This window comes from Perna viridis, chromosome 3 (genome assembly GCF_037379345.1).
Source record: "Perna viridis isolate PV_CMFRI_1.1 ecotype Kerala chromosome 3, ASM3737934v1, whole genome shotgun sequence".
Taxonomy (NCBI): Eukaryota; Metazoa; Mollusca; class Bivalvia; order Mytilida; family Mytilidae; genus Perna; species Perna viridis.
The window spans coordinates 44,371,294-44,387,432 of NC_142447.1; the positions used below are offsets into that span (position 1 = coordinate 44,371,294).

Consider the following 16,139-nt stretch of genomic DNA (forward strand, 5'->3'; position numbering starts at 1 on the left):
TAATCTGCACTTTTTTATTTGATCTTGATGATAGATATTTTTTCTACATTCGAACATATGTCTTGTAAGTCTCGTTTTCAATTTATTTTTGACCGATGTTTTAATTTTTTTTTACAGCATTGAAATCTGAATACCGGTTTGTGTTTAGTTTACTACTTCCAGATACATAAATGTAATGCATGGTTCGCAAAATTTTCTATTATGTTTATTAACAAACTCAGGTGAAGCGTCGTATTTTTAGCATTCAATTTACGCATATGAGGTTTTGAAGCTAAGATTGTAGTCCTTACTTTATAAACAAACACTTTCTTTGCTTTTCTGTGGGAGTTAGGGACCCATTCTCGTAAAATTTTATGGTCACGTGACGAGAAATCCAGGCTCGCTCTACATTCGTCAATTGTGATAACAATTTTTGTCTGCCTTAAAAGCCTCGTTGTTGTCGTTAGAAATACAATCGTTTACACGTTTTAAGCACTATATATCATCCATTTTGCATAAAGCGACGTCCGGAAACCCTGAAACGTGATAATGCGATGAAATTTAATCAAACTTTTATATTTAACTTTTCCAAGAGAAAGTTTTAGAATTGAATCAAGACTGATATAAAGTATTAAACATTACATACATAGTCAATTTGATTTTTATATCTTTATTACCTCTCTTGAATATGTCAGTTCAAATATCCTGAAATTTATTTTATAGAATTGAAAAAAAACTACAAACAATAGATTCGATCTATGAAACGTAGACTTATTGTATTATTTCTATTTTCTGTCTCAAATTCTTTTCAATAAGCTGAAAGTTATGTGTAAATGGTTAACAGAGTAAACATATCGTTTTTACCTCAATTAACTTCCAACATTTGTTCCTATTGTTGTGTTAATAAAACACATGTATTGCAGGATTATTATGGTTTTTTTTTATATTAATTTACTAATTTATCTAATTATGTCGCCCTTGAAGAATGTCGGGCGACATATTGCTATTTTTCTGTTTCTTGTTATGTCGCCCCATACGAATGTAGGGGTGACATATTGCTATTGTTCTGTTTCTTATCATTATTATTTACTATTAATTTCTTCCGATGGTTCTTGTCTGGAGCTTTTTGAAAGCATCACTAAAGGGAATGAAATAAAATGTAGGTAGATTGTATTGAGAAAGGGCAAATCAGAACTTTTGGTGAAAGAATGGCTACCGTTTCTATGGAAATGCGAAAAGGTCATAATCTAGGACATTGCAATATCTCGGAAACCTAGGTTGCTAGGGTTGCTAGAAACTTAAAATTAAGAATGGTGGTAAAACCCAATGAACATAATAAAATAATAGGTGCCTAGAAACATGAAATGGTATTAGAACTCAAAGAACTTAATAAAATTAAGCACAAAAAGTCATTTGGTATGATGTCTGAAAATTCATTGATACCAAAATCCACTTTTTCCCCAGAGCTATAAGTTTTACTTATTTATTTATTTATTTTAATGAAACTTGATAATGTAATACATCTCAGTCAGATATCGGAATCCAAGAAAAAACTCTTTCGCAATGCCGCCATTTTCAAAATGGCTCCCTTAGGCAACAACTGGGACATCGCTTCATTTCAGCAAAATGAGTGGCTTGCGAGTGTTTCTAGAAAAGCATAGGACGCTTACCCCACCGGTGCACCTATCCATGCTCCCAGTTTTTAGTGGAGTCCAAAATGCTCATTTACTTTTGTTGCTTTGTATGTATAATTTTAGGTACTTTATGTTCTTTGTTGTGTATGTCGTCGGTTTTCCATGTCTGGTCTTTGTACCTGGATTACATTCTTTTGACTACGTTATAACCTTGGTTCCCTTGATTACTCCTTCAAATGTGAAAATTGGTCTGTCGACAGAGTTGAATAAGCATAATAACACAATATTAGAATTTGAAACTCAAACTGTTGCTGGGTGCGACATTCGCTATTGCTTGCACTGGCAATTTTAGTTTCATATTATGTTTTAAATTGTTTTGTTTTTTGGTTCTTTTTCATTATTTTTCTGATTTTTGTTTTGAATTGCTTTGGTTGTTATTTATTGGTTTTTTTAACTATTGTTTTGTTTGTTTGTTAATTATTTTGTTTTCATGACTCACCAAATTGAATATCCAATAAAATAATATTTGAGTCCCCATCACAGTAATTAAAAATCCTGTGACCGTCAAGTTCGTTGGTTGTCAATCCGGTAAGACGTAAAATCTAACTGAAGATATATTCTTCATCTGTGAAAGAGTAATCAAGGGAACCAATGTTATAGCGGTAATCAAAAGAATGTAATCCAGGGAAAAAGACCAGACATGGAAAACAGACATATATAACAAAGAACATAAAGCAACTAAAATCATACATACAAAGTAACAAAAGCAAATGAGCAATCCGGACTCCACTAAAAACTGGGAGCATGGACCAGGTGCACCGGTAGGGTAAGCGTCCTCTGCTTTTCTAGAAACACCCGCCAAGTTGCTCATAAATAGTCAAGTCCGGGGTAGACAAACGAGGGAAGGAAAACTATGACCCGTTGAATAAATCAGTTTTCATGGTGCTGATGGATACACCATAACGATCCACGAGTTCATGATAACGGTCATAAAACTTCTGTAGTGATGACTTCAATCTTTTAGCAACATAACTTTGTTCCAAAAGCCTATTTGTTAGAGTTCTATCGCGATACGTAAAGTTTAGTCAATAGTTTTCCTTTACCATCGATTTCTAAGTGTAGGTCAAGATATGAGGATAACCTCACAGTGTCTGTAGTATCCTTTATCTCAAGTTCTTTTGGGTAGATGGGGTGTATCAAATCCCCGAAATTAGGATTGTTTAAAGATAATAATATATATAGCGGAAACTGAGATTGAAGGATCTAGCCAAACGATATTCTTTCTTTCTGATCAGATCAGCTATAAAGTCAGCCGCATAAGAGTGAAGGAATAGGTCAGCAAGTAAAGGAGCACAATTTGTTCCCATTGGAATGCCGACCGTTTGTTGAAAAACACGTCCACCACACTGGACAAATATGTTGTCGATTAAAAATTCCAGCATCTTCCTCTGTATATTTGGAAGATGATTTGGAATTATTTCTTACAAAGTATGAGGAATCTCTACCAAGAACTATATATTTGTATCTAGGTTTACCATCTTTTTAGGAAAAACAACGATGTATAATGTTTTTAACTTGGGATTTTTACTGAGTATGGGGAATAGAAGTATACAGTGTTGAAAAATCATAGGTTTTAATGCTATTATATTCAGATAATAGTCTTGAACTGATTGTCTCCAAAAGATCTTTCGAATTTTTTAGGATCCACATTGAATTAATACCACTACGGGAGTAACAAGTGTTGTGGTAGGACTGTAGACCCTCTTTGACAGTTGTGAGTATAGAAGTTAAACGTTTTGAAAGAGGTTTGGTGGTACGTTTTGCAGATCCAGCTATGAAACGTTGTTTGTATGGATTCTTGTGAAGGAATCCAGTACATAGACGGTAAATCACAATCATCGTCCTTGGTAGAGAGACCAAAAGAGGATAGCACAGATTTATGGTTTTCCACAATCTCTTCTTTGGAGAGAGTGGTAGCAGTGTATGTCTTATCACTGCTATTATTTTCTACGTCTACTTATGATAATAAACATTGGATATAAAACGTTTTGCTGGTACGACAACATATTTGTTATGTATAGTAGACAATGTTTTTGCTACAGCGGGGTCTTTGAAAACTGATCTAGCCTTGGCACTCATTGACCTACTTAAAACTTTCATTCGTTTCAAAATTAAAGACCTCACGGCCTTTAACAACTCTGACAGAGAATCAGAGATATGTGAGATATGAACTTCATATCTGTCAATCAAACTGTGATGTCAAAAATACAACTGTATTGATGATCGAAACAAATTAAGGACAACTTTGTTTGTAATGTCAATTAAAAGTTTGAAAAATTCAAAATCGTCATGTTTCTTTTACAGTTTCGATTTCAAACATCCTGTGTTGTGACGTAAATGTACATTTTAAGATATATGTTTGAAGAAGGCGAATATAAAATAGTTGTCTCAATATTTTCTCATTCATTGAGTAGCCATATGTAACCGATCTTTTAAGTGATGACACACCATTTACTAGTATAAAAATGGAAATTCGAATGAATGGACTGGTCTAGTCTCTTCTCTTTGTTTCTGTAATAGACCTTAAAAAGCCTAACTTCATACTGAAATAAAATTAGTTCGCCGCACACTCAGTAACGATAGGTATTCCAATGCTCGGTTAGAATATATGCCCTCCAAACTTTAATTCGCTTTCCGAGTTTAACGTTTCACATGCTTTAGATTTTGTTTGATTTGTCCCATACTTCTTTCGCAAAAAACTGGCAAGACCAAACCGTCGAAATGATTGTCACAGTAACCACTCTTTAGTCGAATGGTTCGTCGATATTTGTCATCAAGCTATCTTGAATTATGTGCCTTTATTCTTATATGTTATAAAAGACTCACTAACAAACATTTCGATAGAAGATACGCTGAATTCTTTGAAGATATATTTAAGATTTTGGATGTGAACTTGAATTTTCATTTTTTTTTTTTTTTTAGTATTTCATTTAATTTTTTAAAACTTTTTATGAGAAACTCGGCGGATGTTTCTAGAAAAGCAGAGGACGCCTACCCTACGGGCACACTTGGTCCATTCTCCAGTTTTTAGTGGAGTTCGAGTTCCTCATTTACATTTGTTACGTTTTATGTATTATTTTGGTTATTTTATTTTAGTTGTTGTGATACTCTGTTTTCCATGTCTGGTCTTTGTCCTTGGATAATATTCTTTTGATTTCCGCTAGAATCTTGGTTTCCTTTCCTTGATTAGTCTTAGTTAATTGTCTTAATCTCATATAAATCGATTCACTGAAGTAGTATATGTTTTTAGATCATATTAGTCATCTCTATTTCCTTGAGTAATTTATTTCAATATTTATTGTCTTTCACATCGTCGTCTATTTTGATTTAAGATCTCCAACCATTCACGTCAAAGAAAATAAAGATTCGAATAATCGTGAAAACAACTATGATGATTAAAATTACTATTAACGGTAATACACTTTTGGTGCCTCGATATAATCATGATGGAACATTAGTATTCCAAAACCGTTCAGAAATGTGTCCTTTTTTCTAATATCAGATAAATGATATAATTTTTTTTATTGTGCAAAGAATTTATTTCGGGATATTATATTTTTTCACAACTTTCTTAACAGCTGATTCACCAACCTGTAAAAAGAAAAAAACATAATAGAGGACAAGGTGAGAACAAACCGTTTCATTTGGGGTTTATTATAATGCAAAACCGACCAATGATTCTCTGTTTATAATAGTATATTGTTGTGCAGCGTATAACGACCATTCATGGGCATTTCTGTCAATACAAGGTGTTTGATTTCGTAACTTATATATAAATGAAAAGTGTTGTCATAGAATGAAGTTGTAATACGGCAAAATTATTTCACAACCTTTATATTTACTATTATAAAGAAGAATTTCAAATTATTTTATACGCCTCCCGGACTTTTTTTCATTTTTTTTTCGAAAGACTGCCATCTTATAGTGGCAGCTATTTTGGCATTTACAATATAGGCGATTGAAAGCTCTTGTAAAGACTATTTTTAAACTAAGCACAAACTATATTCTTGTTTGTCCCATTTACGATTTTTTCGGATATGAACAGCCGTCATTTTTAAATGGCAGACATCTTCGATTCCTTAATAAGACGTTCCACAAACCAAAAATGGTGCCCTACTTTTGTGACAAGTTTGGTTCGTTCGATTAAGCCATTTCATAGGATACTCTAGGACAAATATTTAGACGAAAGAAGAAATTGTAAAACACAATATGTTCCCCAACTTCATTGGGAATAAAACATGCAATGATAATTGCTTTGAATATATTTACTACTACTCACATCCTTTACATTTGCATGTTGACCCTCTGCAGTCGCCTCGATTACATCCAGATCGTCGACAGCAGTCATTACAATTTTTATCCGCTTTAACTGCCTCTTTGTAATCCATAGACAGGCATCCATGGACAATCTTGACACATTGTTCCTTTTCCATATAAAGTTCTTGCGACTGAACACCTATAATGATCGTCAATATTCTTCTACTTATTTGTTCATTTTGAACACTCAAAAGAACCTTAACTATATTATACTTATTAATATTTTGTTTATACTAGCTCAAATATGATGAAAATAGATTCCATTTCCATTATTTTAACTCTTCTGAAAACTTGAAATAATTCTGTTGATTTTAATGCTGAGGATTTTTTCTGTTTTAATTCATATTTTATTTAAATTTTAGTAATTATGGATTGGTTTTCTATTTGTATTTGTATTTATATTTTTGCTTGTTTGGTTGTTTGTTTGTGTTGCTCTTTTGTTCTTGTTTTTTTTTTTTGCTTCTTTTATAATTTTTCATTTCATCTATTCTTTTTATATTTAGCCTTTTTCGCTTCTTGGTGTCTGATATATAAACTTTTTACAAATGACTTCAAACCTATGACTCAAAGGTAAAACAATAAGTAATGATTGTTTCAAATTTCATACCTATTATAAACATCACAAGAAATATAGATAATGTAACTGCTTTCATCTTGGTTTTTTTCTGAAACGAAAACAAGCCAATACAGAGGTCCACGTGTGCCATGAATTATAATATAGACGGGATTTAAGTCCTGTAATATTTCCACCGATTGATATATTTATTGTTTTCTGTATACTCAATGCATCTACTTCCAACACCCATTATACATGTCTTGAAAGACGATATATATTGAGCATGTAAATGAATGTGAAAATTTGAATATCATAATAATGTTGAAATCAAAAGAAGGTGTTAACCCGATATATTATGACAATCCATTATTTTACTTGTTACTTTATGTTCTTTGTTGTGTTTGTCTGTTTCCCTGTCTGGTCTTTGTCACTGGATTACATTTTTTTTATTTTCGCTTGGTTCCCTTCATTACTCTTTTACATGATTACTTAATTGCTATAAGAACTCGTTGCTGTTTTCTAAAGATATATTCAATAATACAGGCAACATGTAAAAGGATGAAAGGTCCGCAACTTTCGAATTTTGAATGACATTTCACATACATTTGACAAGTAAACAAAGCTTTTCGAATAAGTTGATCAATTGCAGCAAGCAAACAATTGTATTTGATCCTACTTTCACTGATATACGAGCTATAGAAAGTACTTACATGTTTCTACCACTTGTATGTGTACGCGGAAAGTTTAGGAACAATCCAAGTTTTTATATTACATAGTAAACATAAGGTGTATTTTTCGAGGTAATTTAGAGGCTCTTCGGGCATTTAATTAACTTTATTCAGAGGGATAATCATAATAAAAAATTTGACAGTGGCAATAATAAAGATTGTATCAAATCATTTTGTGATTAATTTAATGGAAACAGAGATACCCCATTAGCTATAAACAAATTAAAACAGAAATGGAATTTTTTGAAAAAAATCTTAAAACATGAAACTGATTTCATCAACCTTCATGAATTTATGGAATAGTAATTTTAAACCAATTGAGAAATTAACTTGCAACATTTGATAATCTTTTGACGAGAAGTTGAAAATATATTTTTGTTTACATAGTTGTCTTTATATACTAAATCAAATCACTGGAAACAACTAATAATAATAATATTTCAATGTGTGTTTAACGGAAATAATATGGGGGAGGTGAAACCTTAAACACTCCCGAAGAAATATATGAATTCAATTACCTAGACCCTTTAATTTTGTCAGCTCTGTTATTATTCACTTCCAAATTGGTAAAGTGTGTCATGATGTACGGTTTTTATTGTCCATATGCATTTGCCTATTGTCATGGTCTGAAATATATAGGCTAAATGTCCAGCTTTGGTAAGGAACTGTGGGCTGTCATGGTCCGAAATGTCCAGCTTTGGTGAGGAACTGTGGGCTGTCATGGTCCGAAATGTCCAGCTTTGGTAAGGAACTGTGGGCTGTCATGGTCCGAAATGTATAGGCTAAATGTCCAGCTTTGGTAAGGAACTGTGGGCTGTCATGGTCCGAAATGTCTTTTGATCGAATTGTCTGGTATTGATAAGCTGATTACTTCGTTTTCGTAAACATTCGGGTGCATTTTTTTTACCATCCCTCTCTTAGAAAAAAGTTCAAATTCGACTTGTGTTTAATCATCGAAGCTAGTTAATGTTTCCTAGACTGGTGTGGTCCTCAATCACATTTATCATACATACGAAGATGAAGCTGCCATTATTCTGATTTTTTGCAAGCACAAACCGGATATTGATGCTTTTTCTGCCCATAAGTATGCAGAACCCACTTGATAATTAATGCCATTTACGCTCCCTTCTGGAGCGTATTAATGTCGTCCATCATAAGACCACTCTCACTAAGTTATGAAAACAACGAGGTTCACTGATCTATTAAGTTGCTTGCCGTCCCGAAATCCTCAAACCCTACCGGCATAACATAAAACCCATTTTAAGTAAGCCATGGAATTCTTTTGGAAATATAATTGAATTAAATGAAATATTATTTATTTATATTTGACTTCATCTTAACATTTTTTTAAGAAATATGCATTTTGATTATTTAAGCTATTTATGATGACGACCATAAAACTTCTGTAGTGATGACTTCAATCTTGTGCATATGAGATAAAGATATTTATTACATGAAAGATGTATGTTTGTTTCGTAGGATCTTTGAGTCACATTCTCAGTTTCGCTGGCGCATGTCGGATATTTTCCCGGAATTTTGTATTATTGAATTGAATTATCGTTTACCTGATTTTACCTAAATTTCTAAGAAAAATCAACGTAACAAACAGAAATTTTGAGTCTTTATGTATTCAAGAAATCAAGATCGTGCTGATGTTTCGGACCTTTCTGACCTAACAATATAGTTTATGTATAGTTGTGTGTATATACCGTAATGATACCATGCAACTTTTGGGAAATAAGATGTCCTTAAAATGATAAGCAAAATGACACGTGCATGGTACAAGGTAGGTTTATGTTGTTTAAGAGGTACTACATGGCGTGCTAGGTAACCTATCTAGAACGGAGTGTGTTGTTTTCGGAGTAATGTGTTCTTAAATTTAAAGGCGTCTCCGTCAAATGCCGTAGGCATTTTAAGCAACAACAAGATCTTTTTACACAATTGACATTTTTATTTCATTTTGACATCATGACAAGTCTGTAAGATAAATAAAATATCAATGTCAAAATAAGATTACTGTAAACTTGTTAGTTTTTGCGGTGTACTAATTTTCGGTCTTTTCGCGGTGGTAAAAAAAAAATTGCTCCCGCGAAATTGATTTTTAACACTTTCTGACGCTTATCAAATTTTAATCACGAGACTTAATTCCCGGAAATATATTCATTTTACATAATCTGCAAATTGATACATGCACTGTACTTGTTTAGTGGGATATTTTTTATCTTATCTTTTAAATGACACTGTAAAATAAATTCAAAACACCGATTTTACAACAGTGTTTATCAAGCATTCTGTTTTACTTGAATTATATCCTAGAGTTAATCTAAATTTGCAGAATAGCAACAAATAATTCCTTTATTAATGAGATTAACTCCTTGTATTGCTCCTGATAGTTTTAAATTCCATGTTTCGATATGTTTGGTTACTTCTTGTACACTATTGAATTTTGAATATAAATATCCTTGAGTGGTTACTCCTTCAAACAAGTAAGAAGCTTACACTTTACAATATATAATTTATTTTTTTAATTTCATTTTAGATAGATATTAAACTTCTATGATTTGAGAAGAAAAATATTAAAAAATGCTGTCATAAATCTAAAGACGAAAGTGCTAAAACTTACCAACATCGAACATATGATCGCTGTAGCAACAGAAAAGTACAGAGAATACCCAAATTATCAGCTACTTCACTTAATTGAATGTTCCAATTTACTATTGCAAATTTGATAAATATTTGAAAATAAGTCAATGTTGATGTAAAGCTTCTATTTGTTGAAAAAGTATATCTTATTTGGTAATATGCAGTTTACTCACTCCAATATGTCAGAAGTTTTGTTCATTAACATATATCAAACAGAGGGTGGTTTGGTTATTTTGCTAACGTGGCGAAATTACAAGAACATCCATTAATTAAACCAGCTTGAATCGGTGGAATTGCTCGGCAGAATTGCTCGGCAGAACCTCACATTAACTCTCGGTCTTAATCCCACCCGGTGTATAGTTTTATGTAAAATTAGTGCACAATTATTGTCTGTGTACCAATGGAAGCATATAACAACCAACTTAGTAACTATGAAATCTACTTGTATCTTGTTTTGGTTAGATTATTAAACAGATAAAAATCATGTAAGTTGCAGCCATTGCAAAATATTTAACTTGTGTACGTCTTCATAAAACTGGTATATTGAATGTGAAAGTACTAACTACAACATAGTGTATAAATGTATTTTATTCAGAAGGCTTGTATCCCATTACAATAGATGAGTGCATACAACTGGGTTTTTAACCTGAAATTCAAAATAAAATGGTTGTAACGATGGGATAAAATGGTTGTACCGATGGGATAAAATGGTTGTAACGCTGGGATAAAATGGTTGTAACGATGGGATAAAATGGTTGTACCGCTGGGATAAATACACTTGTATTTGTATGACTTATGATAAAACATATAGATACCAGGGTGGTAGATGTTTTCTGAAAGAAAGGCAACGTACTCACTGTTTGCCTTGGAAAGATTTTCTACCAAATTTTATTGTTATTTGTTACATTTTATGTGTCCTTCATTATTATTTCTATTATTTTTTGTAAAGACTAATGACCACCGCCGTTGACTGTAATTAGTCATATTTCTGATTTTGGAAGATTTTCCCTTTAAATTATTTGTTATCGTATGAGTATGTATTATGCTTAATTTTCAACATTAAGATGAACATTCCGTTAGTCATTCTTTCCCCCCCCCCCAATATATTCGTAAATATCAGACAACAACAGTTCTCTGGGTGTCAATGAGCAAGCAAAGGAGACTTTTATTTTAGGAGAACCTGTCCCTGCTTCTAGCTGGACAAGTTTATTTGCGTATATTTTCTATGGTTCTTTTTTTTAATGTTGTTTATCTATTTTTTGTTTTTGTTTTGTCCCTTCCTCACTTTCAGATTTGAAAATTGGTTTAACAATGGTTCCCGTTGATTTCACTGAAAAATGATAATGATTCTAGAAAAAAATACTTATACTCACATCTTTTACAATGGCATTTTGACCCTCTACAGTCGCCTCGACTACATCCAGCTCGTCGGCAGCAATCATTACAATCTGAATCTGCTTGTACAGCCTTTTGGTAGTTATGTGACATACAGCCGTGTATAATTTTTGGACATTGGTCTCTTTCCATTTTTAGTTGTGAGGCAACGTCTTGGAACTCTTATAATAAAAAAAAACGCATGCAACACTTAAACCTAGCTTTACAAAAGGCTGTTGTGTTGAATTTTACATTTGTATAAATCTGAGTTGCCACAAAACTTTACTTACTAGCATACTCGTCTTAAAAAATAAAACTATCTCAAGGAATTTGACCAACCACCAACCATATATATATTTTCATTCACTGATAGCATATAATGGTATGCGTAACTCTTTTAACCACAGCCATTGTTTCTGACTATTTAACGTACTTCCGTAACTTTAATATATTTGTAAAATTAGGCGATAAATGTATTACGTATTGTACTTGGAGAAGGCATCAATCGGATTTGATGGCCGCAAATTTTAAACATTAATTTATTTTTATTATTTTTTTTTGTTAAATCCTAATTACGTAAAAAAAATTAAGTCCCTGGACTGCACATAGGCGAATAAAATTCAACGGGGCAATGAATGGTGGATTAAAATAAAAGTAAACTTTACTGAGATAGTTACATATATCATTCTCGGTATTTTTTTTTCATCTAAATACATACTTCGATTTATTTAGTACATACCAATGATGAATACCACCATAAAAAGGGCTGTTGCTAGTGCTACTTTCATCATGTAAATGATTTATCTAAAAATCACAATGATATATTTGTTATGTGATTTTAAGACGATTTCGTTTCGACATGAAATTGTTCAAACATTTTAAATAGATCATATTACAGTATGATACATAAATGCAATATTTAACCAATTAAACCATGTACGGTCTGTGCGAATTAACATTAACCATTGAAATAATTACATACATGATCTTCTATCAAGCAGATAACGAATTCTTGCAAGTTTTGATGTTTCGTGTGATATTTATAGTGATGGTTTTGTCTATTGTATAACCAAAGCCACCATGGGGCAATGCAATAACACAAGTATAATCAAACATGGTGGCATCTTTATTGCTCTGTTCAGCAGATGATTCGTGGTCCTCTTTATCGTTACAATTATAGGTGACATGCTTTCTACCAGTAATCAATTTGTAGCTATGCAATATGGATGTTGGTGAACAGAAAACAAAGACTATAAATTAAAGCATCTAAATCAAGAATATATATTATTGTAAGTGTAAAATTGAATAAAAATATTTTTACAAATATTTTATGGCAAATATGGCAAATTGGCTAAATTCGATTAAAGCCATGAAGAGGTTGAGCTTCCGTGAAATCATTCATACATTTCTTAACTGAATCCAATAATCAAAATTATACGAGGGGTAACTTAATGCTAAGCATCCATCAGTGATCTAATTAACGTCGTCACCAAATATCCTAAAAGAAATGTTTGACCATTTAATCGTTCTAGAAATGACTAGTAGTCCAATGATTCCTTAATTTTTGTCATCTTTCTAAACAGTCTTAAAAGCTCAAGACATACCCATGTATTCCACTAATATCATAGTGATAAATAATTATTACCAAGAAAGAAATCCTGTATAGTATTTTGCTACATATAAACTTTATTTTTGATTTTTATCAAAATATGTTTCTTTTTTTTAATGCATCGAGTATGAAGATTGATATGTGAAAATGAAAGAAATACATTATTTACTGTTTATTTCTCTAATTGTGATTGTAGCGTTTCTTCCTTTCTTATGGGCATAGAAAATTCTAAAAAATTTCACAGCAACTGGAAATTGTCCTCTAATTATTTTTGAAATATCAATCATGCCTTTGTGGAATTGTAAATATACATAAAATGTAGTTTTCTCTCGCATAACCAACTGAACTGACATGTACTTCGCATTTTCCTCATATCATCGGCATCTGTTATATTATATCAAAAATGAAATGAAACATTTAACTGAACAACCAAAACCTCTAAGGTATTGGGCCATATGCTAACATATAACCAAGGTCATTACGAGGTCACTGATAACCTTTAGGATATTTGCATCATTTGCTTACCCTTTGAATAAGGGTCAAGTCAGTACTACAATATAATGGTATATTAGATCAAGTTCATATGAAATGGCATTTTAAAGCAAACTTTAAATTTTGTGTGCTATCCATTTTTTTTAATTTGATCCAAATCTTTCTTTAAACGGTACAGTAAGTAGAATAAGATTTCTTTGATTTTGGGTGCTTTTGTTTTTGTTTTTGTTTTTTTGTTTTTTTTTTGTTTTGTTTTTTTGTTTTGTTTTTTTTTGTTTGTTTGTTTGTTTTTATTTATTTATTTATTTATTTATTTATTTATTTATTTATTTATTATTCGTTTGTTGGGTTGTGTTTGTCTGTTTGTTCTCGTTTTTGTTTGTTTTATTATTTTTCCTTGTTTTCCATCCCATCAATTTTTCCCATTTATAATTGATTTTTGCCACAATTTGAGTTGCTTTTACGAGTTTTCACCATAGCAATCTTTAAAGGTTTCAGTAACCGCTTCTGATGTACTTTTCTTTACATGTTGAAATGAGCATTTTCAACATTTCACTGTGAATTACCAGAACAAACGATTTCTTAAGAGAAAAACTTAAGTTTTACAACTAAATTCCATGGTGTAACGTTTATCATATTTTGTTTTCATCTAAAATATCATGCCAAATGACAGTATACAGAAGAAAAATACTTAACACTCGTAGCAATTTTCATACACATTTGTAGTAAAAGACAAACATGCTTTATATAAATGCTTAGACGCATTCATAAATGGTGCGAGTTTTAACATTCATACCAATGCGTGGGCAGTCCCAAGAAATCTGATGATCTTTAGTACACGAAACTGCCGCCGCTGTTTTTCCCCTGAACAAGTTTAACAGTCATAAACACTGTGGTCGGCCTTCCGAAATGGTTCACCCACTGAACAGTCCTTTCCATTGGTGACCCTTTTCTATCGGCACTAAAGGGAAGCGAATTGTGGAATATTGATGACATGAATTCGTCTTTGAGAACCACGGATTTTAAGTTGCGAATCAGAATATTCTATATTGCAACATTGTGAGGATGTTATGTCAAACCCAACGGGACATGGTCGCTAACATTTCTCATCCACTTTTTTACAGACTCAAATATATTGACATGGGAAACCAGAGTGATCGCTCGATCCAAAACTTTGCTTGGGTAGCCTCTCTATACAAAGAAGGATTTCATCCCTGAAATCTTTGTGGTCACTGTAAATACGACAATGTCTCAGAACAGGCTTCCGTTGGTTTGTAAAACATTTACGTAGAATTTTTTTAAACTTAGGGTTTTGAGGTAAAATGAAAATAAAATGTACATCTACCCCACCGAATAATCGCTTAAATTGACATGTTTTTCAATGTCAAAACCCCCAGAGTATGTATGCTTCAATAAAAAATGACTTATTTAGTATTTTCTATCTAGTATTATCACAATCAGTACTTCTGGGGTTCTTTTGATGATTTTGGCGATTTTCGAAGTAAGAAATTATCAAAAAAAGCGAACAATGGGATTTTCGATTTTTCCGTTAAAAAACACATAAATTTGACTCTACAAGTTATTGCTCATTTAATTTGATTTTCTACATAAATAAACTACGAAAAACTATCTTCCAAGAAAGAATTTTTTTAAAATGTTAAAAATATTACCCCTACCCCTAGAAACCTGGTCTCAGTATCATTTCTCATTTACAGCATACTGACACCGTAAAACTCATATTTTAGGCATTCATAATTAAGATAGTGATGTATCCAGCATATCTGATCAATTCAGGCGCTTAGATTTTTATTTTGGGGTGACAATTACTATAAAATCGAAAAATGGGAATTTCAGAATTTCTTCTACATCACCCGTTATTGTCATACATTTAGAATACCGTAGTTTAAACAAGCTTTTGTGCAATACGGTACATTCATATAGTGTCTTGGGTGGGGTGGGTTGGCAATTTTTCACCTAAAAGTTCAAATATTTATTACTCGGGCTCATTAAAAAGCTGAGACATTATATAAATGTATTTGAATATTTTAAAACTTGTTTGAAGTACGGTATTTGAAAAAAAAAATGCCAATTACAGGTGAAAAGAAAATATAAAATTTGAAAATTCCCCTTTTATGAAAAACTCATTGTCACATTGAAACTGAAAATACGTCCCTGAAATGAGAAGATATGTTGGACAAATCGATATTTAAAACAATAATACCTGTCTATTGAACACCGTTTATATGCCAAAAATTAATATTATGTGGAGATATTTTTTTCATGGGGAGGGTTGGCAATTATTCACCTAACTTGTCTTGGAAAAGTTCAAATATTAATTACTTGGGCTTTTAGAAGCTTAGACACTCTTAATGTACTGTATCACACAAAAATTTGTTTTAACTACGGTATTATGAAACAAGAGGCTCCCAGGAACCTGAATTGCTCACCTGGTTGAAATTGCCTTTCAAAGGAAATTAATTTAACAAGACGTTGTCCAAACATTTTGAATCAAGAAGACTCTGGTAGGACTTATCACAAGAATCATTTCAGCAATTGAAAGTTTCTTTCTATCTATCAGAGTTAAGAAGATAATGGCTAAAAACAGTAAAAAAACACTCACCTGGTTAAATTTTTGCCTTTTCAGGGCAATAACTCTAACAAGGAGTTGTCAGACAATTTTGACTTCATTTGATTCATTGGACACATATGTAAGCCTTATAATAAGGATCATTTCAGCAATTGAAAGC

General features: G+C 32.0%; 1 long non-coding RNA gene across 1 annotated transcript; it reads right to left on the minus strand.

Annotated features, from left to right (window-relative positions):
- Nucleotides 1–10,490: 10,490 nt before the first annotated feature.
- Nucleotides 10,491–14,022, minus strand: LOC148622408 (uncharacterized). The gene is made up of 3 exons (XR_015920638.1): nucleotides 12,031–14,022; nucleotides 11,291–11,473; nucleotides 10,491–10,563 (listed from the first exon to the last, which is right to left on the minus strand). It is a non-coding gene; the product is annotated as an uncharacterized LOC148622408 (long non-coding RNA).
- Between the last annotated feature and the right edge of the window lie 2,117 nt (nucleotides 14,023–16,139).